Raw genomic sequence first — 20,384 nt, 5'->3', positions numbered from 1 at the left:
CTAAATACAAGTAAGCAAACAAGACAACATTCATATATGCTAATCAGTATTTCCCCAAAAGCCAAGGAAATAAGAAGTGTATTCAAAAAAAAAAAAAATCCATGCAGAGTTATCTGTTCTATTACACTGAAATTTGTAAGTTCTTAACATCTTCCAATCAGCCAAAACATTTCTCAGGATATATTTTAGCAACATACTTTGAAAGTCAGTATTTCTAAATCTTTTATAAATACTTTTAATCCAACACTGCAATACTGAAAAACAAATGATGAAATTATTGCAAATCAACAAAAGCGCCCCCTCAGAAAACAAGTTTTCTGCCACAAACCTACCCAACTCACTCAAGCCAAAATATGTCTGTTTATATTTGACATGGTGAGAAAGGGACTAAAGTCCTTCCATCTTGTCCACATCACACACTTGCAAAGCTCTCATTTGCTAATCTGTCATAATGCACAAACCAGTGAAAGACAGCCTCATTTATACTCCACTCAGCCAACCTCTTCTGTCAATGCTCCATAGCAGCACAGAACAAGAAAGATAATTTTATTACTCCCCTCCCCCAGAGAGGTTATTCATTATGTGACTTCTTTACTGGCTTACAATTAGTGATTAAACATATGATTTCAAAATTGGGAGGAGGGTGGGAAGGGGGAGAAATGAGCAAGTGTTTACTAATGAAAAAGGATTACACTTTTAAAAAAAGTAGGATATTTAAACTAACATCAAAGAAATGCAGGAATCTAAGTGTCAGTAGAAGAGCAGCTTGTTTCCATTCAGTTAAGCCTGTTTCCAACTTCAGTTACTGAAGTATCCACATGGTCTTTCCAGAAAGTATATTCTAATTATGTCATATATACAAGCTCTCACTTACAAAAGCAAGACGATAATGAAGTTGACAAATAAAAAACATAGCAAATAAACCATACATAGTAAAAGAAAGAAGTGCTCTTAAAATTACTTCTTCACAGAACTGCTGAAGTCTCAGAGGATAAATGTACTGCTAATACCTCTCCATTAATATATTACAAATAATTTTTCACTATTTAAACAATTAAATACAATTATATAATTAAATGGAAAATAAAGTGATTGGTGACCGCCAACATGGCTTCATTAAGGGCAAATCATGCCTGGCAAATTTGGTGGCCTTCTACGAAGAGGTTATAGCGTTGGTGGATACAGGAAGAGCAACTGATGTCATTTACCTGGACTTGTGCAAAGCATTCGAAAGTGTCCCACATGATATCCTTGTCTCTAAATTGGAGAGACATGGATCTGATGGATGGACCACTCGGTGGATAAGGAATTGGCTGGACGGTTGCATTCAAAGATTTGCGGTCAACGACTCTCAATGTCTAAGTGGAGAGCAGTGACAAGTGGCATTCCTCAGGGGTCAGTGTTTGGACCAGTGCTGTTTAACATCTTCATTGGCAATGCGGACAGTGGGATTGAGCGCATCCTCAGCAAGTTTGCTGACTACACCAAGCTGTGTGGTGTGGTCAACATGACACAGAGCAGGGACACCATCCAAAGGAACCTGGACAGGCTGAAGAGGTGGGTCCATGTGAGGTTCATGAAGTTCAACAAGGCCAAGTGGAAGGTCCTGCACAAGGGTCAGGGCAATCCCAAGCATAAATACAGGCTGGGCAAGGAGTGGATTGAGAGCAGCCCTGCAGAGGAGGGCTTGGGGGTATTGATGGATGGAAAACCAACAATGTGCACTCGCAGCCCAGAAAGCCAACCATGTCCTGGGCTGCAGCAAGAGAACTGTGGCCAGCAGGTCAAGGGAGGGGATTCTGCCCCTCCAGTCTTGTGAGACCCCACCCCCCTGCAGTGCTGTGTCCAGCTCTGGGGCCCCAACACAAGAAGGACATGGACTTGCTCGAGTGGGTCCAGAGGAGGCCACAAAGATGATCAGGGGGCCAGAACACCTCCCCTGTGAGGACAGGCTGAGAGAGGTGGGCTTGTTCAGTCTGGAGAAGAAAAGGCTCCGGGGAGACCTTAGAGCGGCCTTCCAGTGCTTAAAGGGGGATACAGGAAAGGTGGGGAGGGACTCTTTGTCAGGGGGTGTAGTGACAGGACAAGGCTTAATGGGCTTGAACTGAAAGAAGGTAGATTTAGATTAAAGGTAAGGAAGAAGGTCTCCACTGTGTGGGGGGTGAGGCCCTGGCACAGGCTGCCCAGAGCAGCTGTGGCTGCCCCCTCCCTGGAAGGGTTCCAGGCCAGGTTGGACGGGACTTTGAGCAACCTGGGCTGGTGGAAGGTGTCCCTGCCCGTGGCAGGGGGGTTGGAACTAGATGATGTTGAAGGTCCCTTCCAACCAAAACCATTCTATGATTATGATTTACATCTAAGACACAAACTTATACAGAATACTCCTGTCAGTATAACACCAAACTGCTATCTCACAAAATTCAATATTCATTTAAATTTGTGTTTTCCAGGTTCCTGTTACAATGAACTTGAGCTCCCCCCACTGCTAATCATTCCTACTGTTTACTCACAGTAAATGTCCTCTTCTAAATCTCCTAAGACACTCGTTTCAAGTAGGTATTTATTATTTCTGAAAGATTTTGAGGCTATTTTTCAAACACAACTCTGTGCTCTTCAGTGGACAAGTATCTGACTTATTATCCAATCATGTATATAAGACTTTTTACATAGCTGATTATTAAAAAAGCTTTCAAGTTATCACTAACATCTACATTAACATACTACTGATGAGTAAGTTAGTAAGCTACAAGAGTGCTGATTTTAGTAAACTATGTTCAGAGTTCAGAGTTATTGCAAAGAAATCACAAGTGGGAGCCTACTACTACATCTTAGTGGCTAGCACTCTAGGGCACAACCCACCCCCACCCTGCCTCTTCCCAAAATACAAATATCTTTAACTTACAAAGATTCATATAATGATTAAAAGTGCTTATGACAAAACCCCAATTGCCCACAGAACAATACTAAGTAACTATAACACTACCTCTACTGTTGGTCTTAGCAGGGTAAATCTAATCTATAAAATCATTATATATTATTTAAAGGAAAAGAAAAATTCTTCTTAAATAGTCTTGTGTGCATCAAGACAATTTACTACGATAATCATTTAGTTTAGTGAACAAATATTTTACTCCATGTGAGTACCTTAACATGTAGGGACTAACCTATTTAAAGTCCAACTGAAATTCTAACATTTCAGGAAGCAAATACGTTGGTACCTATCAAGTTCAAGTAATTATACTTGTGTATAGCCACTGAAGGCAATCCATTCACTGAAGTATAATTTTATAGCATTATTTGACACATAACCCAATTAATGAACCTGTATGTAACTTGATTTACAGAATATTTATTCATCATAATCATGCACATGAAACTAAACTGTATTCTTTCTATCAAGGTGAACATCATTTTACTAACAAAACCTCTATGTTCTGTACAGCAAATTTAATGTCTTTGGTAGCTGATGCTATTTCTACAGGGTCACCTTTAAAACTAAAGTACATCTGTGTTCTAATTTTTGTTTGGTTTTCATTTCAAAATACCGTAAGCATGTTAAGTTTTATCATCATAAAACTGGTATGGCTTTTCTGTTCTTGTTTAAAACAGTTATCTGCTTATATCTATAACAAGCTTTATAATATCTTCTAAAAGGACTTCAAAATTACTCTATTTTACAATTATGTATTTCATCCATTTTTACTTCCCAAAACACTTGTTCAAATTTACACCTGTATCAACAATTAGGTGCTTGTAGGAGACCTTCAACAGTTTTGTTTCAGACGATTAGTGCTCTCTCCCAAAGTTCACATAGAGTTACATGGGGTGTCAGCCACGCTTCGGCAAGTCGATTAGCCCAGACCGAAGTTACTGTGCATCAGCTGACTTTCAATAACTGCGCATATAAACTTAGCCCATAAGAAGTGCAAACTAATTCAACCTTCCCTATCCAGCAATGAAACAATTAAATCAAGTTATGTGCAATTGCCATAGGCTACATATACACAATTGAACATTCACTGTAGCTGAGCATGCAATAACTTCAGAGTATCAGGACTTAACAAGTAATGATGAATCCTCATAAGTCTATCTACAAATCTTTTTAGAAGACTTCACTGGCTAATTATTTATCAAGATATGATGTCATGGCACTAAGCAAATTCTTAGTCACATGTCTACTTTGAGCCTAGAAAAATTATTTGTCAGGAATAAACACAAACATTTACAGAATAGAATTCCTATTCTGAAGTCTACTAATTCAATATAATCATTTAACATGGCACTAGATTAAATAAGTAGCTTTCATTATTCTTTCTCCAGGTTGCAGGCTAAGATTACAGTGTGATATGAAAACTGAGAATGTTTACCTTCAAGTATTGACAGCTTGTTTGTGTAATTATAAGAATTACAGAGAAAACAGTTTTTGAACCATACCATTTTTTAATTGCAATTCATCAAATATTTTAATTATATTTTCCATGGTAAAAATAAATTACCTATTTCTGTAAATAACATGACTAAACTTTACATTGTGATAGATAGAATCAGAAGGAATTACTTTAGTTAGTAAATATGCAGAGCTCTAACTCCAAATAATCTACTATAATAGTGACCCTAGAGTCCACAGTGTGTTCCTACAACTCTCTAAGCCTTTAGTCACCTCAGTTATCACCAGGAAAGTTCACCAGCTGCTTTGCTTCAGCATATATCAGAACCGCCACTATTTTTGCAGAACTAAGCAGCTCGACACCTGTTTTACATCGAAGTCTGGACAAGGTCTTCAGAGTAGGGAAGTTCAGTCATACGCATGCTTTGAACATATTTAACACACAAAACTGATTACCTGATACTGTGTACTAGCTATCGTCTCCATCCTCTTACTCAAAATCTCAACAGGACAGAGGAAGAATACTTGCTCAGAGTATGAGATACAGATTCTAAAATTCTCCTCAGTAGTAGGAGGTTCAAACATGCATTTGTCACTATCTACTAGAGTCTTCAACAGGCTCTAAGACTTTTACATGGTAGCGAAAATTCCCTTCTCCTCTTGTTGAAGGAGTACTACATCACAGTGCAAAGAAAAATAATTAGAACAGGGAAACAGCCTGAAACAGATAATATGATTATCAAATAAATTGATTTAAACTCTCTTCTAGGAGGTAAAAATCTCTCCAATGTTTTCTATTGACTAACCAATATGGATCCCTTAGCACCACAGGAGTTGTGATTTCCATTTTTAATGCTCACATGTATCAAACTTTTAACTGACATTCAGAGGCTGACCTGTTCAACAGCAGTATCACAACAAAGTCCCTTTTGACCTCACTCCAATATCTTTTTATGATGTAAAAATCAAGATCAAAAATTTTACCTACTATACTGTGACAGCTGGTTTACAAGGCAATGCTTAAAAAGATATTACACTAAATGCATTTCATGTTAAAATTCCTATAATTAAAAATGTTGAAGATCTGACTTTAAAATAATTCTAAAACAGAACACTCAACACAGAAAAGTTGACATCAACAGATATTCAAACATTACTTTTTCTGTGTATCAACTCAAAGCGTTCTAGACTTTTACCAGGAAATTCCACACCACCAGTCTTAAAGATCGCATTTGTAAACTCAATCAAAAGTTAGTAAGTGCCCCTTGTGCTCAAGAATTCCGATATAGTCCTTGGATTATCTAATTGTGTAACACTCCCCTCCTACCCCAGACCCAATCTTCATTCAGTTTACAGGAAGGATCTGCTCCGGTAATGTATCAGAGGCTACTCATAAGCCTACAAAGTCTGTTGTATACATGTCTTTCCAACTTCAAGTAAAAATTAAAGAGAAGTATGAAGGGAAAGAGCTGCAGATCAGATAGCAGGAAACAGAAAAATGCCACTCCTGGGAATGTCATTCTATTTCTATTACTAATGGTAAATATTTGTGTTCCTTTTTTTCTGCATGCTCTGAAACCTAATTTGAAGAAGCAATTATTAGTCTTATTTGTACCCAAAATTAACAAAAACTGTTCTAATATCATATATGATGAGAAAAAAAAAAAAATCAAGTTAATTTAGAAGTCAGGTCCTACAGTTGCTCCAGTTACACTTCCAAAGTTAAAGATCAACTTTTGCATCTCAATACTCTACTCAAAAACATTTAAAAAGTACTTGTGAAACGCTGCAATATTACAATACATGTCATAGAAAAGCTCATGAGGAAATTAAGAATTCTATTTCTGGAGCAGGTCTTAACGGTGTGAAGTGATTAAGGCAAAGGACTACACAATGAACACCAAAGAGAAATCAAAATACTCAATAGTAAAAGACAGGGCTGGGAGCAGTCTATTCACTTCCCCAATGCAGAATCAACAATATCTAAGGCCAATCTTAAGATACATTAATACAACTTGTGGGTATTTTTAAAACATAAAAGGTAAAAAAACCCAAACAACACAACAAAACTACATTAAGGAGGCTACATTCATTCCACACAGTCAGTGATATAGCCATTCTGTTGTAGGAAAAAAAAAAATTTATGACAGACTTAAAGACTACAGCAATGCATTCATAAAGATGCCAAATGCAGACTACACAGGTAATCTAAACTACAAAATTCCCTACTATTTGCTCTCACCAGAAGCACTCCACATTTCTGAGCTTTTTTTTATTTTTAACTGTGATTTCCTCAGTTGGAAAAAAAAAAAAAAAAAAAAAAAAAGAGACAATTCAAACAATGAATTCCTGTGTGTGAAATAATGCTGCTTTGCCCAGCCAATCCTCGTTTTGTACTTCAGGCTTCTCAGGCAATTTGCTCTTCTTCCCTTCTCTGGCCTCTCTCAGTGCATACTTCCCACCCATTCCCATCCCTGAACTGCTTCCCTTGACTCTACACCCAATTCCAGAGTACCCTTCTGTCTTGGTTTCTTGGTAAGGCTGTTTCACAGCTCTTCCTGTATCTTTACTAAGAACACTTGTGTCTGCCCCACCAGCTTCTTTATCCAGTCCTCACAGTTCAGTTATTACTTCCTTAAGACCTCCAAGCTCCTACCCTCCTCCCAATTCCTGCCCTTCAAACTCCCATTCCCTCATTTGTGTCAGTCTGGTTGCAGTCTGGTTCTAGTCCACCACTCTACTCTTCCATCTGTTCACCCTTCCAGCCACCTGAAAACTCAGTTCTTATTTCTAAATTCAAATGAATCAGCACTGTTGATAAGAAGGGAATGGACACCAGAAAACCAGAACACATCTCACTGCTTAGAACTGTACTTATTAGGAAAGTCCTTTTGCACATACAGGTTTTTTTCAATATTAATGACTACAACCAGAGAAGTCAGCTAATTTTTCAGTCACTAATAACTTGTCCCATTTTTGGCCAGGTTTTCAAATGGCAACAAAATAGACATCTCTAATACAAAAAGTCACCTCACTCTCAAATTTTAAATTCCTTTCCTAAAGAACGGGCATGTTCCAATTACTTGAAGAAAAGATCAGAAATAATATTTAAGCATTTTTTTTTTCTCTAGCATGACCCTTAGGAGACAGTGAATTAGTCTGGCATTAAGATTTATTAAAAAACTGTCAATAAAGGGCAGTCACCCAGCATGGAAGATTTCAGCCCAAATGACTGAAATTTAGTAAAGTCAGAAATAAAATCGGTGCCTTTAAATACTGTCAGGAAACTGGGAGGAGTCACTACCATCTTACCTATAAAAAACAAGCAGAGAGCAACATGAATTCTTGAAGCCGACTAGTAATTCTGTTACTAAATGTTTCAATTCCTTGTAACTGCCAAATTTCACTAGGATACACTGGAGATTTTTTATACAGGTTATGCCTCAACTGCCAGGAAAAGCCAATCATCACTGAGAATGCTAGTAGAAGAAAATCCATCTCCCATTATTTAAAAAAGAAAAGAAAAAAAAAAGGGGGGGGGGAGGGGCGGAAAGGAAAACTTAGCCTCCATGTAGTAAAAATCAATCATATCTCCTTAGTTGGAACTAGAAATTCAACAAATGATCATGCAGATTTTAAATCTTCCCTTTGGGTGAAAAAAAAAAAAATATTCAAAGTTAAACTGATGTTAAATCTCCACAAAGCACTCCCCACACCACAGTCATATTTATCGAAATTTTCCCAGCTTTTAGACTACAAAAAGCAGGTTCCATATTATTTTTTCTACAGGAGCTATGATAGCTGCTGATAACGGCATCTGATAAGGGCACTCTAAATTTTTCCCCCCATCCTTAATATTCAGCAAACATATCTGAAGAAAAAGAGAAAGCAACATATTTGAATGAAAAACAACATGCAGGAAAGGGGGACAGTCTCTATTAAAGCCTAAGACTTGAAGACAAAATTTCAGAGACAAAGTATTTGTAACCTCATCGTTTCCAAGTACCTGGTCAACACAGAGGAGAAACTGTTAGCTCAAATATGAGGGGTAGGGGTGCACTATCACAGACACATGAGGAGCTTGATAAATTACATTATATTAAGAAAAAAAAAAAGGAGAAAAGTTTAGTACTATAAAACCAAGCATTAAAGTATTAAGAAATGTCAGAATTATGGTTGCTTACACCTGTAGCTTAGTCCCTTGTGCATTATGATAGTCATTCATTAAATCATCATATAGTATTTTTTGTTATTTACAGGATCTCTGCCTCATATATGGCACATGACACATATGCCACAAAACAAATCTGAATTACAGAGTAAAAGGAGATGCCTTCTGTGGGACATTACACTTTTTTACTAAGGAATCTGAATAAAATGTAGTTAATAATTCTGACTGAATAAAAACAAGTGTCCCATCCAAGAGATCTACTGCTGGAAACTGCCATTTAGAAAAATCAACTGTTCTTTAAAAAAAAAAAAAAAGTCAAAAAAATCACAAACAAAAAAACCCAACACCCCTCCCAACTTATTTTCATGGAAAACTTCCATCATAAGTAAACACGGAAAGAAAAAAAGAAAAAAAAATAAAAGGCTGAGCACTACTTATTCTACCTGTTCCATAATATACTCACAGCCTCTGGGCCATCCGTACAGCGTTTGACATAAAAAGCCATTTGGGGAGAAAAAAGTTCAAGAACTTACCTGCCCGATACAGATTGGGCATTTGGACCTGGACTTCCTACATCCCAAAAGCAATGTTCTGGCTAAGAATGCACTTACTACACCTCAGAACAGTCTTGCTTTCCTAATAGAGCCATACAGCAGCCAGACAACAGACTGACATAGCAATTAAATGGTCTGACCACTAGGCTGCAGGTTTCCATTCAACCACTTTACATCAACTGTAACAATTATCAGTTTAAGAGGCAGAGTTTTATTCCTAACATCCAATAACCAATGCTTAGAGTACCCTCCAGGGTTGCTAGTTGCTGCTGGAAGTTAACAGAGTAATATTTTGAATCTCTGCCTCCAATATTTCAGGCAAGCAATTTGATTACTTATGGGATTTGAGTTATTATCTAGTTGTTGTCTCCGTTCTTCTTGATAAACTTGAAGAGGTTTTGGTTTCTTCACAATATGGAAGGTGATTCTTTTTAATTTTTCAGGACAGGAAATCTATTCTTTTCCAGTTGTTGGCATGATCAAGACAGTTGAAATTTAATAGATGTTTAAGGCCATCATCTAAAAACTCATTCTATGCTTTTTAGGGATCTAGCATGAGAAACAATGAGCCTGATATGTTGAAATGCAGTACACTCACAACCACAAATAAAGAAAATAATGTTATGAACTTACTAAGTGCTGTAAAGTAACTCTAAAAATCTGAATAATAACTCATGTCATTCCACAAGATTTGTAAGCACTTTTAAAACTATTTTGACTCAGATTCAGTCTTCTATCTGTAAAATAGGAATAATATTTTCCAGATATGCAAAAAAAAAAAAGTTCTCTAAAGTTAGTGAAGTGCAGATATTTGAGATAATTCCTACAAATTAACAGATGAAAACACTTAAGCATTCATGAAAGATGTGGATGTATACAGCAGGTAATAAGGCAGCAGATTGCACAACGAATGACAAAGAAAAACAAATACATAAAACAAGTTATAAGGGTGTATCTGTCAGCTGGCATTTCCCATGCACTGTATGCGGTACTGAATTGGGCTGTGAAGGTAAGGGGGAATACAATAATACAGTTAAAGTCCCACCATATAGAGAAGGGGGCTGGATTACGTTTGTTTCTTTAATCTCAGTCTGATGTTTCCTTATCTGAGTCCCTTACTTTGCAGCTGAGCATTTTTTGACACAGTTCTAAAATGTATTGCATGACTACACATACACATGGTTAAAGACACCAAATCAAACCATAGCAATATTCTCAAAAATCAAAATATCTACCCATACAAGGAATTTTGAGATCTCTAATTGGAAAACCACTTAAAACAAACAGACACAAAGGACATAAAAATTAACATCTCTAGAATTTTCTCTGACTTTAACATGAAAAATGGTCTTCAATGTTTATGTTTTTTAAAGTTATTTGTGTAAACCAAGCAGTTATCTTCAACATCAATTTGACTGGAATTCCTTTCAGTTTCTATATATGGCTGGGCCAAAATCCTTTCTCCCCTCCCTTTTGCTAGTGAGATCTTCCATAGTGAACAGAAGGGAAGTGAGGAAGAGAGACACAAAATCATGGATTCTTGAACAATCTCCTCAAACACAATTTCCTCACTCCTGGGGTGCAGCAGATGTCAAGATAAGGCACATCTCTCACACGTACTTTGGGGGTCAGGATCAGCTACTAAAAAGTATTCTTTTAACACTAAGAAAATAAACCCACAAATATAGATGAATTATATTAAAGGGGTTTAGAATGGCTTTTAACAATTGCCATTTCAAAAGGACTTCTTTTTTTTTATTACTAAGAAAGGATCATTATTGTACAGGGTTATTAGCAATAATATACAGGTATCACTATTTCAGGCATTTCCTTGTAGGTGTCTCTGTGCAACTGAGTATTTGTTACTGCTGGTGATTCAAAATCAGAAGCTAACCTAACCTGTACTACTTGTAATAAAGACATATGAAAAGCAAGATTGACAATAAGAGGTATCATTGAAATTACCGTTTTTTTCAAATGTTAAATACTTCTAATGATGTATTTTGTGACACTAAATAGCTACCCTAACACTGGATGACCCACCTCGTGTAACAGACACAAATTTCTAAAGCTATCACTACTCATATTTTTCCAATTAAGTATGTACATAATTGTTGTCACAGTGTCCACACATCCATTAATATTATACACCCCCCTATAATAATTTCTAGAAAGCATAAATTTCTGAATTTGAAGACTTCATTTCTTTCCTAGGTCTAGATATTCAAAAGTATATTTTTTCTTTCTAGTTACAACAGTTATCTACTAACTTTACATTTCTTATGCAATATTTATGAAATGTTAATATAAACTCAATGTCATGACTTTAACACTTTGTAATATAACCTACACATAGAAGTATCACACTTGCCATGGAACACAGAGAAATTTGCAGTAGGAAACTTTATACCAATCCCTGGCTCAAATCAATTTGCACTTAGACTATTTTTCATCTAGTATCCTTCAAAATATAGTTTATTTACCTTGTAGAGGAATATATACACAAAATATTTAGGATTAAGGATACATTACCATAATCATCATACAAACACAACAAAAAACCCACACAGTTCTATGCCAAAGAAATTACCATCTATTGCCTTGATTCTGCAAGAAGAGTCATATGAACGTTAATGTACATGGAGTCTCAAACATGCAATAAGGTTGCACAGCGGTACCTGTATGCTTATGTAGAATAGGTGACTGAAAATGGGTTTAGTGATATAATTTTGCTTCTCTGGCTCTGTTCTGTCTCTCCTCAGTCAAAATTTAAACATTTCAAATGTAAAAAATAAATTTTACTGGTATACTTGTTACTATGTCTTTATTTTTAAAAAGTATAAAAACAGTTTTAAAAGACAGAAAAGGATTCAGGGTAACATTTTTTGGTTGGATTAACTTCAGGTAAAACATTTAAGAATTTGAGAGGGGAAAACAAGAAATAAAACCTGTACACAGAAAACAAGCTCAAAATGTACAAGGTAATCAAAAGTACAAAATAAAATACAACAAGAAGAAAGTATTTTCCTCTTTCAGTTAAAATAATTGTTACAACTAACATCTTGAGAATAATTAATTTTGTACTTCTACAACATGGACAAAAGAACTACATCCTTCTTTACCAGCTAGCTCTTGTGATAAACAAGGAACAGTATAAACTCCTAACATTAGGGAAAAAGTAGTAAGAAAGTGGCATAGTCCTGCTTCACACACACATACACACACACTTTTAAATGTGCTAAAAAATACAATCTAAACCAAAAATAAGTTATCTTATAAACACTTCCTCATTAAACATTTCTGTATGCTAAATATATTTTTTCTGAGTTAAAGACATTTACAGCTATATAAACTGTGATAAAGCAGCTAATTCAGGATTAATCACATATGGCTCAGAAGAACTAAACCAAAAAAACTCGTTACAGATCACAAATAGACAACATCTTAAATTTCCCTCTACAAATACACCTATTTTTCATACCAAAAAAGTGCATGCTTTCCAATTAAAGAAAAAAAAAAAAGGCACCGTAAATACAGCCGTGGCAAGATAAACTTGACAGGAACTACATAACTACAGTAGCTTATTTCCTGCTCATCTCTGGTATATTTAAAGCGAACTGCCTTACATGAAAAATAAGTCAGAGAAGTTCACTACTGCTAGCTTAACAAACCTATTTTTGTTAAAACGAGAGCTGTTTGAAACAGATAACCAAAGAAACACTAGAGCTAATGTCGCTTCCTGATGATGAAAACTACCCAAGAACTACAACTATTTCTGCACAGTCCTTTCTTTCCTGTAAAGCAGTTACACTCGGCCCCTATAAATGCTACGGACCAAAAGAAAACAGCAATTCGGCTGCTGCACACTGAGATGGGGACAGTTAGAGACAACTAGTGGCTCCCTCTGCAATTCACAAAGTTGAAAAATAAGAAGCTGCTTTTTCGAAGTGTAAATGGTTTCTCTCCACGCACGTAGGCCTGAGGCCCTGTTGCAAACAGTGTCTAACAGGACCAGGCAGCACAAAGACAGGAATGGGAGATTAGTGGGAGGGAGGGAGGCCGGGATTGGGGCTCAGCAGGATCTTCAGGCTTTTTAAAATTCAAACTGCTCCCTGACCAATACAAATCATGGACACGCTACTGACTACTACATGGATTTACAGCATTAAAAACATGCCTTCTACGTGACAGCTATATTAACTTCACCCTTTTAAACATGTATCAGGGCAATCGGAGGCACGATAGCACAGTTTTATTATAAGACTCTAAACACAATACATCAGAAAGTTACTGTACCAGACATATTAACCACTTGTTATTACAACAGATCAGCCTGAACAACTAAAAAACCTGCTGAAAACCAGACAAATTATGTAATGTGGATACCTGTTTGCCATTTACAAATATCCTTTCTATATGAAAGATGAAACTTTGTATCTTAAAATTTCCCTCAATTATGTAATTCATGTAGGAGTATTTTTATTAGTTCACAGGGTGTCTGCTTTAAATCCACCTCAATTTTTAGCAACACTCTCAATTCTACCACTCGTAAGTCTGAGATTTACTTTGCTGTAAATTAGCTACCATTTATTTATAAAGACCTGACACTTAATCAACAGACATTTACAACACATTTGACCTGTTAAAATGACACCTAATTACATATTCAAACATCATGGACACAAACAGCCAATAACAACACCAGGATCTCAAAGTGATATGGTCTGACAAGAAAGGATGATACTTTTTAAGCATTCCTCATTTTTCACTTAATTAAATTTATGTTTGATTCTCAACTACTCTGGGTAAAATCTCATGTTCATCTTGGTCCCTTAAATGTCATAAAGACAGCACTTTACACATGATCCATCTCCCATTTTCTTCTCGTTAGAAGCATAAAATTGTATTTCTTCTGAATTTAGCACATATTCCTGTAACGTATACAGCATACAGACACTGAGATTGTGTGGATTGCCTGATACAATATGCTTGCCTATCTGTATTTCCTGGGTCTGCAGGTGTCCGTGTTGTGTCAACCATGCCACAAGCGCTAGTTTTATGCTATAAATATACTAAGTGATTAACACACTAATCAATCTCTATATAATTTAGAGATTAAACCTCTGCACATTATAAATCCATACGCAGTCGAACTTTAGAATGTTCAGAACGCAGTTGGTTAGCAGAACGTAAGAGCGAAGAGAGGTGGTATTTTTGTTCCTGGATTTACATTGTTTCTCTTTCCCTATTCTCCCACTTACTCCTTCCCCACTTCAGAGGTCTGCCTGCGCTGGGACCTTCCTTCCTTGCCCTAGGTGAAGTTGTAAATATGGCAAATGATCAATGCACATTTGCGGCTAATTGTATTGTTTCCTCCTCCTCCTGCTCCTCTCCGGGTTGAGGCCTGTCACTGAGAAGCCGCTTCGCCTTTCTAATCCCCGAGCTGGAGTAAAGGCGCTGGCCGGCGGGCCTGCGCTCTCCACCGGGCCTGGGCCTCCCGGCAGCCCGGGAGGAACCAATCTCCTCCACCAAACCCAAGCGAGCAGGAAGGGGGGGCTGCGAAATAAACACCTCCGGTTGCCACTTACTCCCTTCTACCCCGGATAACAGCTAATCCCCTCTGCTCCCGGCAGTGCTGGGCCGTCTGGGCTGGGAGGCCCGGCCCGCTGCTGGAGAGGGCAGGGAGAGGAAGGGGAGACAAGGAGGGGGGATTACCTGAGCAAATCGGCGTCTGAATCCAACGAGAATCCGAGAGAGGGGGAGAGAAATCCGCCCCCCTCCCTCCTCAGAGGAGCCGCCGCCGCCGCCGCTGGGCCGCCGCCGCCGCCGCGGAGCAGGAGGAGGAGGGGAGATAATATAACAACAATAATCCGGGCCGGGAGGGGGGCTGGCTCCTCTTCCGTCTCCTCCTCAGTGCAGCGAACATGTAGAGCCGGGGGGTGAGCGGCCGAGACAAATCCTTTCCCCCTGAGACTGCTTCACAACATCAACACGGGCCGGGCCGCGCCGAACCGGTTCCGAGACACACTCCGTGCGGCGGGGGAGCAGGGGGGTGGCCGGGGGGGGGGGCAGCGCTGCCAAGGGGCCGCCACCGCCGCCGCTCCCTGTGTGTGTGCGAGTGCAAGAGGGCGGGGGAGGGGGCAGCCTGGACACGGTGAGTCGGTACCGAGCGGGGAGGGGGGGGTAGGGGGAAGAGGAGGAGGAGGGGGAAGGATCTTGTGTGTGTCTCTCTCGCTCCGTCTCAGAACAAAATGCCGACCGGAAGTGCAGCTGCAGGAATGACTCCCTCCACCGGCGCCAAACACCAACAGCCTCCCCCTTCCCTCCGCTGCCGCCTCCTCTCCCGCTCGCTCCCTCGCTCCGCCAGCGCAGCTTCCGCCGCCGCCGCCACTGCGCGGCCCGGCCCCGCGCCGCTCCCCTTCCAGCGCCGCCGCAGCTGCAGCGACTCACTCCGCCGCGCCGAGCCGCGCCTCGCCTCTCCTGGCGGCGGCGGGCACAGCTGAGTCTCCACTGCGTGGCTCTCTTCCCTTCCCCACCCCTTCGCCTGCCGCCTGAGTTTCTATTTTTTTTTTTTTTTTCACTCCCCCGCCCCTGTTTCTGGGACGCGGAACGAGACCGGAGTTTACGCTGAGGCCTGGGCCGAGAAGAAAGGCAGCCAGCGATTTGTGAAGAAGTGACCGTTGAAAGAACCACGCGATTTCGGCTTTATTTTTGGCTTCCCATAGGATGGTGGGGAGGAGGACTGCAAAATGCCACCTCGCAGGAGGCAGACCTAAAAAGGCGCCTTAAAATGAACACGCAGAGGCAGCAGTGTCCCCCTCCTCCGGGCCCGGCGGTGCGATGTATCAGACCTGGGCCACTCGGTGGAGTTAGTTACCGGTCGGGTCCATCTCTGGGTGTAAAGAGGCCGTGCCGCAGGAACTGAAACACCCGATGCGGAAAGCGCTGCCGGGGCGAGGGATTTACAGGTGGACGTACCGAACTGGAGTGGCTTTTAAAAACAGCCTTTTTGGATGAGCACGGGGGAGAACGCTGGTACTCGGGTGAAGGTTCCTTCTCTGGCGGCTGATGCTCCCCACCACCACATTTACTGGAAACGCCCTAATTGGGGGTTGTGAAGGAGTGTTTGGAGAAAGAATGTCCTAATCTGAAAGATTTTCTCGTGTTCCTCTATACAGGTAAAACTGAATAATCGTAGCAGAGGATAACAGTAAAGAAGCATTTATATCCGATTAATTAACTATGCTTTTTCATACTCACGTCGTTCTGCTCCTGAGTATTTGGACAAGTCTCTCGATTTCTAGAGGAAGCCTTGCTTGTCTGTCGACTTCAGGATTCAGCCATACAGTTGGACACAGCTGTAAATACCCTGTGACATATAAACACACCCTTTCAGCTCTGGATGGATATGATTTGCACAAAGGGATAATACCTTACGCCAGTGCACTTGAATCTTCCCAAGTGTTAGGATTTCCTGAATAATCCTCTTTCATAAAGATTTAAAATGCCTCTCTCGAGCTTAAACAACTATTACATATGTAATGCTGGATGAATCAAAGTTTGTTTTACAAGTGTATGTGGTTTTTGTTTGAAAGTACAGACATGAAGATGGCACTGGAAAATACGGTAATTCACTACTGGAAATACTAATCTCTAAGGCGTACATGCTCATGTAAATTTAGTGGAGTCTGAGTAAACGAGGCTCTGAAAAAAAAATGTACTGCATACCTCTGTCTTAAATTAATATAAGAGGTCCCAATCCTGTTACAGTTTATGCATTTACAACTTCCAAGTTATCCATTTGAAATAAAGGGAAATAATTGGTGTAGTAAATGAAGTGTGTTCATAAGTCTTTGCCCTTAATCTAATACAGTGCAAATCTGTAACTGAAGGGGGAAAATACTGGACTACCTATTTGGAGTTTACATACCTATACGCATGTGGACATATACACCTATGAATTCACAGGAAAATGTAATTCTAAAATAACAGAGTTGACCCAGGAATACTACTTCAATCTACTTCTAACTGATTGTTACCAATCATTGATAGAATCTTTCTGTGATTTTAAAATATTTATTTATTTATATAATGATTTATTTATATAATGATTTTTTTGGTTACTTAGTGTGTAAATAAAGTGTAATTACTGAAGTTTTACTTTTCAAATGCCAAATACGGTTTAGCCAGTACAAACACCATGGTAAGACACAACACTTATTTTGAGTACTGTTTCAGTCAGTATTTTCCAGTGACAATGTCACTGAATCACTCTACGTATTTTAAATCCCACTCAACTATAAGAATTTGTATAAATGGCTCTTTTGCCTAACTACTATGATGTTATTACTTCCACAGGAAAACAACTAACTTAAGTCATTAGCTCTTTTAGAAGGTGGTATAACACATGGCCAAATCTGGATTTTTTTTCCTTAAAGGAAACATTTTTTATTCTGTTAGATACTACTGTAATTCACTTTTTAAAAGGAAAAATCAGATTCCTCATCTGCATTCAGACAAGTGGTTTCTTGTGTGCCTTTTATCTTCAGATGTCCACTCACAGGAATTTATTGCAGAATGGACACTCGCTATGTTCCTAAAAAATACTTCAGTATGCATAGGGTTCACCTCATTATGTCTGAAATGTCCAGAAAAAGAGATAAATCAAGTATTTCTGAATACTACCCGAAAATGTATCAATATACTTTAAACTTCATTTCTGTTCCAGGCCTTAGTCATGGGGGTGGAGGTAGTCCTAATCTGTATGGGAGGAGCTATGCAGTCGTACAACCGTGACTGTGGCACGCTAAAGAGCATATACTGCACTGAACAAAGCTGGTGGCAGTGCAAGGGAGGGCAAAGCTCTCTGAATTCCCCCGATAGATCACACTGATATAGTCCTGAAAACGAACTGCAAATTTAAGGGTGAAGCTTTAGAACCTAATCCTACTCCCTCTGATGTCAAGGGAGAAGGTGCCCTAACAAATGACTGGGCTCCCATAAATCTAAACTATTTGCACAGTTGGTTATCCTGAGACTCGTTCTTCAAAGAGTATTTTAATGCAGCTTCAAAAGGCAGGAATTAAAGACCTTCATGCAGACAGTACTGGTTTAAAAATATATTTCTCAAGCAATTTGCGCAAAATATATGGCAAACTGTAGTTACCTCTCACTGCTGTTTACAACTGTGTACCGAGATAAGCTTTCTAGATATAAAGACAGTATGCTGTGTGTGGGTACACTGTTGAAAACAGTGAAGAGACCTCTTCGCCCTCTTCATTCTGATGTTAACTTCCCTGATCGCTACATGTCGTTATTCAGCTTCATAAATTATGGACAGCATGTAATAGTACAGTGAACATACACCTGGCACCAATGTTTTCTTACAGGTTGCTTGTTGTCATTTGATTTTTTTCTAAAAAACTAATGAAAAATGTATTGTGCTTTCACATTTTTGTCTCATTAAGGCCTGGTATAGTATACAGATACCTGTCATTTTAAGTTGTTAATGGGATGCACAAACATGGTTATATTTTACCTTTTAGTAATTTATAGGTAGTACGTATTTCTGGGAAGATTTTTTAAATAAATGGGATATGTCAGTAAAATAAAACATGATTATTGTATATCTTTTATATTTTTTCAAGAATTGAAAAGAACTTTCCTATAATATTCCTCATTATCTGATTGTAATACAGTAATGCAATCATTAGCTATCATCCTAAATGTAAGTATTCAAATTATTTAGAATCTGGTGTTAAGGCTGGACTACAACAGCGAGCAGGAAGAATGTAATAATGAATACTGTATGACAAGTAATATAAAGTTACATTCTTTGCATTGACTTTAGTTCACAGGAGCAAATAACAGCACCACATAATTAATTCACCAGGGAATACTCATTGTGAGAAGTAAGCAACCTAAATATCAGATGATGCCTCAGTGGCACAGGTAAAATAAAAAGCAAAGGAAGCCTGTGGATTGAGTAGTAAAATATTTGCGTAGTTACTTGCCGTAAGCTTACAACTTGATGGTGACCTGATTTTTTTTTTTTCCTGGTAAGCCAGATGGAGGTAATATTTTTTACCTTCTTCTAATTATTTAGCATTATTTACCAACAAGAGTTCAACATGAAATGAAATAATACTTTTTTTTTTTTTTTTCTAAATGACTAACTTGCACTATCTCTACCAGGTTAAGAATGTGTTTCTGTTTGTATGAAGGCACAGTATGAATTCTATGCCAGTTACATCTTTTAACATGTATACTTGCAACAAAAAGTTCTCTGGGGGAAAAATGTTGCAAGACAAAGCTCTAGTAGTTTCATTTGAATGTTACAGTCAGTTCTTAATATGCAAGGCACTAGGGATTCTGTATAAAGTTAAAAGATAAGGTAAAACATGTAATTTCAACTATAAAACATACAAAATAATAAAATACATTATGTAACAGAAAAAGAGGTCAGTGATAGATTATTCTGCTGGGTAAGTCGACCTGTCCCAGTATTGTTACATTAGGACTGTAAGAACAGACCTAGTAATAGCTGGTTTTGCAGGGAAGTGAAATTATCAGTTACACATAGTCATTGAAAGAAATCTGAAATCTGGCTAAAGATGCTCTTCAGGGTCTTTTTTGTGGATTCATCATTGGTGAGCTTGAGCAAGGAGGCAGGTACCATTCCTGCTATAACTTTAACTTCACACAAATTTATTTTTTTTTTTTTAATTTGAGCCTTATATAACTGTACCCTCTCAAATGTCTTGTTTTGGATAGGCGCTGGGAAAACAACTTTCTGTCATGTTTTATAATAGAGATGTAGAATTGCATGTCTATTACATAAGAAATCCTGTGTAATTTCATCCAATAGCTGTAAGGGTCACTATGGATTATTTTCAGAGGTAAAGATAAATACATTTGGGAAAGCTGTTTGGTTTTTTTTCTCTACTTTTTAAGGTGTAAAGGTAAATCAGTACAACTTCATGGGCCAGCAAGTCAATGTGGACATTCATCTTCTGGCAAAGCACAGAAGTTAAAAATTTGCCTTAAGGACTGTTGTATTCAGCACAAGCTAAAAGCCATACTTTTCTGGATTAAAAAAATCTGAGCACATCATATCATGCTTAAAGTACCTTGCCACTTCATTTTTAATGAACTTGCCAGTAAAAAGATTTAAGACAAAGGTATGATTATCTAAATCATGCATGTCAAAAATTCCTTGGGCTTCTAGTTTTAAAAACTGCTTTAAAAGAATGCATAACTTTCCCATTCTTCAGGT

General features: G+C 38.4%; 1 protein-coding gene across 3 annotated transcripts in view; it reads right to left on the bottom strand.

Annotated features, from left to right (window-relative positions):
• NIPBL (NIPBL cohesin loading factor) overlaps window positions 1-20,011 on the bottom strand; it is a 168,439-nt gene extending 148,428 nt beyond the window's left edge. Inside the window, exon 1 of one of the 3 annotated variants that reach the window (XM_042804992.1) lies at window positions 14,825-20,011. The gene's annotated coding sequence lies outside the window, so the exon portion shown is untranslated. The remainder of the gene's footprint in view (window positions 1-14,824) is intronic. The other 2 variants (XM_032992323.2, XM_042804993.1) reach the window with 2 other exon arrangements.
• Window positions 20,012-20,384: the final 373 nt, after the last annotated feature.

The sequence above is a fragment of the Tyto alba genome, unplaced genomic scaffold (assembly GCF_018691265.1).
Source record: "Tyto alba isolate M040663 unplaced genomic scaffold, T.alba_DEE_v4.0 Super-Scaffold_42, whole genome shotgun sequence".
Classification (NCBI taxonomy): Eukaryota; Metazoa; Chordata; class Aves; order Strigiformes; family Tytonidae; genus Tyto; species Tyto alba.
The sequence above is the reverse complement of the archived record's forward strand: the minus strand, read 5'-3'. Positions and strand labels throughout refer to the sequence as shown.